This window comes from Habropoda laboriosa, unplaced genomic scaffold, assembly GCF_001263275.1.
Source record: "Habropoda laboriosa isolate 0110345459 unplaced genomic scaffold, ASM126327v1 scaffold175, whole genome shotgun sequence".
Taxonomy (NCBI): domain Eukaryota; kingdom Metazoa; phylum Arthropoda; class Insecta; order Hymenoptera; family Apidae; genus Habropoda; species Habropoda laboriosa.
In genome coordinates, this window is record NW_017100347.1 from 257,289 (window position 1) to 260,916 (window position 3,628).

The window sequence follows — 3,628 nt, forward strand, 5'->3', positions numbered from 1 at the left end:
GGAAGTTCTGTGTTCTAACAATCTCAATGGTACACATTTCATAGAGTAACAAGGAAAGATGAGAAAATTGTTAAATTATAGAATTTCTTTGTTTCGATGAAAGAATATTGTCAATTTGAGAGTATTTGTGAGGATAAATTGTACACTCGAATTGAGAAATATAGAAACTTCTTTTCCTTTCGTTTCATTCCATGAAATTCGTACTATTGAAATTGTTAAATTACAGGATTTCTTTGTTTCGATGAAAGAATATTGTCAATTTGAGAGTTTTTGTGAGGATAAATTGTACACACGAATTGAGAAATATGCAAGCTAAAGAAATTCTGTATTTCAACAATTTCAACGATAAACATTCCACGGAATAAAGTGAAGAAAGAAGAAAAATTACGATGGAACTTCGTTATTTTAACGAAATGTACAATTTATGTTTATAAGTACTTTCAAATGTCCAATACTCCTTCAACAAACTAAAGAAATCCTAATAATTCAACAATTTCAACACTATTCATTCCACGGAATACAATTTAAAAAAAAAGAAGAAAAATTGCATCGAAGGAAATCTCGCGTGTAATTGTTAAAATATGGAACTTCTTTATTTCAACGAAATACACTGTTTATATTTATAAATAGTCTGAAATGGCCATCACTCTCTACATTTCAACAATTTCAACGATAAACATTTCACAGAATAAAGTGGAAGAAGAAGAAGAAAAGGTCACATTTAATTGTTAAAATATACGATTTCTTTATTTTAATGAAATGTACAATTTCAATGTAAAACATTCTCTATATTTCAACAACTTCAACGCTAAACATTCGATAAAACAGAGCAAAATAAAAAAGAAAAACAAAATTCCCTCAAAGAAAATGACCATCAAAACACAGGATTTCTTAATTTCAATCAAATATACAATTTACCTTTGCAAATACTCTCAACCAACCAACGCTCTCTAAATCTCAACAATTTCAACACTAAACATTCCGCATAAGAAAGTAAAGAAAAAAAAGAGAATCAAAATCCCCTGAAAGAAAAATTCAAATTTATGTATATGAATACTCTCAAATGACTAAACATTCCCTGTATTTCAACAATTTCAACGCTAAACACTCCACGAAACAAGGCAAAATAAAAAAAATCAAAACTCCCTGAAAGAAAATTCTCCTCAAATTAACATCCAACCGTCAAAGCACAGGACTTGTTAATTCCAATCAAATATACAAATTACAAATACTCTCAACCAACGAACGCTCTCTACATCTCAACTTCAACGCTAAAAATTCCACGAAACAGCGTAAAAAAGAAAATCAAAATCCCCTGAAAGAAAAGCTCGCACTCTCGGGGTATATTCACCTCTGAAATTGATCTTCTCGATATCCCTGTGTCAGCTTCGAATCATTCACGAGATATCCCACTTTCTCACAGTCACAAAACAGTAGTCCAGGTGTAACGTCGCCAGGCGACGGATGCTGGCTTGGTATTTACCGTTTCAACTGCTCGCCGGATAACTTTTCCACGTTTTTTCTTCTCCTAATAAGGGACGAGACTTAGCTCGCGTGTAAGCACATTGTAATTCCGTTGGTTCTCGATCGATGGTCCGACGGAGTCGCTCGATCCAAACTGATCGAGGAGAGATTAGCGAGGCTTTCGGGTTCGCGAAACACGACCGTGGGGGGGCCTCGAAAACGCGCTGAGGTCAGCGCGCGAGGGATCCAAGGACCCGCGGGGGGATTTTTCACCTGGTTCCACGGAGCGCGCACCGGTTGGAAAGAAGCGCGTTCGACGGACTGACGGGAAATTGCATCGGCCCGACGACACCAGACCCCGAGCAAAGTGTACACACAATGCGCTGGTTAAACCCGTTCACCTTGTTTCGTAGCACCCCGCGTCGAATCACACGAGCTGGCTCGCCGGCGACTGTCCAGTTCGGCCCGAACTTTCCCTTCGTTCCTCTCAATCACACGTTCTTTGGCTGACGAAAGAAAAAAAAGGAAAAAATACCCAGGGACTCTCCTCCGGCGGAGATACAAAGTGTGTTGTATTATATATGGTAGGAGCCAGGTGTCCCTGTATCTCGCGATTGCGACAGCCTATTTAGCTGTGTTTTATGCGAAAAATTGTGAAATCGAGAGCGATCGACAATTATCGATCTGTGATTTATGTACGGATCTGTGCACCTTCCTGCTTCGCGTGGAACGGTAGGATTGGGAAGATTTGGTTTTGGGTTTGTCGTGTTGGAACATGAGGAATGTTCATGTAGATTCGATTGGAAGGAAAGATCGAAAATGATTCATTTGATGAGAATGTCGTTCGTTCGTGGAAAGACGTGGATCTTGTTTGAATATTTCGGGTGGTGTACTGGGAACAGGGTTATGGTAGGAAGTATTGAGAGCGTTGTGGAATGTGAGGTATGTCGAAATCTAGCTTTTAGCGAGATTTATTGGGATCTTTGGAGTTTTGCTTGAATCTACTGAAATGTAGTAAACTATGCTGAATTCTATTGAAATCTACTGTATTCTACTGGTTACTGAAATTTGCGGAAATCTGCCGAAATCTACTGAACTCTGTAGAAAATCAAAATCTACTAAAATCTGCTGTATTGTATCGTTTATTGGAATTTTTTGAAATTTGGGGAAATCTACTAAAATCTACCGAATTCTACTGAACTCTATTGAAAATCAAAATCTGCTGTATTGTATCGTTAAACTTTTTGAAATTTGCAGAAATCTACTAAAATCTACCGAATTCTACTGAACTCTGCTGAAATTTATCAAAATCTACTGAAATTTGCTAAAATCTCCTGAAATTTGCTAAACTCGGTTAAAATCTACTGTATTCTATTGTTTATTGAAATCTTTTGAAATTTGATTTTGAAAGCGGAAGTCTACCGAATTCTACTGAACTCTGCTGAAATTTATCAGAATCTACTGAAATCTGCTAAAATCTCCTGAAATTTACTCAACTCTGTTAAAATCTACTGTATTCTATTGTTTATTGAAATCTTTCGAAATTTGCAGAAATTTACTAAAATCTACCGAATTCTACTGAACTCTGCTGAAATTTATCAAAATCTACTGAAATCTGCTAAAATCTCCTGAAATTTACTCAACTCTGTTAAAATCTACTAAGATCTACTGAATTCTATTGAACTCTAGTAAAATTTACCAAAATCTACTAAAATCTACTGAAATCTGCTAAACTCGGTTAAAATCTGCTGTATTGTATCGTTTATTGAAATCTTTTGAAATTTGCAGAAATCTACTAAAATCTACCGAATTCTACTGAACTCTGCTGAAAATCAAAATCTACTAAAATCTGCTGTATTGTATCGTTTATTGAGATTTTTTGAAATTTGTAGAAATCTACTAAAATCTACCCAACTCTGCTGAAATTTATGAAAATCTACTGAAATCTGCTAAAATCTCCTGAAATTTGCTAAACTCGGTTAAAATCTACTGTATTCTATTGTTTATTGAAATCTTTTGAAATTTGCAGAAATCTACTAAAATCTACCGAATTCTACTGAACTCTGCTGAAATTTATCAAAATCTACTGAAATCTGCTAAAATCTCCTGAAATTTGCTAAACTCGGTTAAAATCTACTGTATTCTATTGTTTATTGAAATCTTT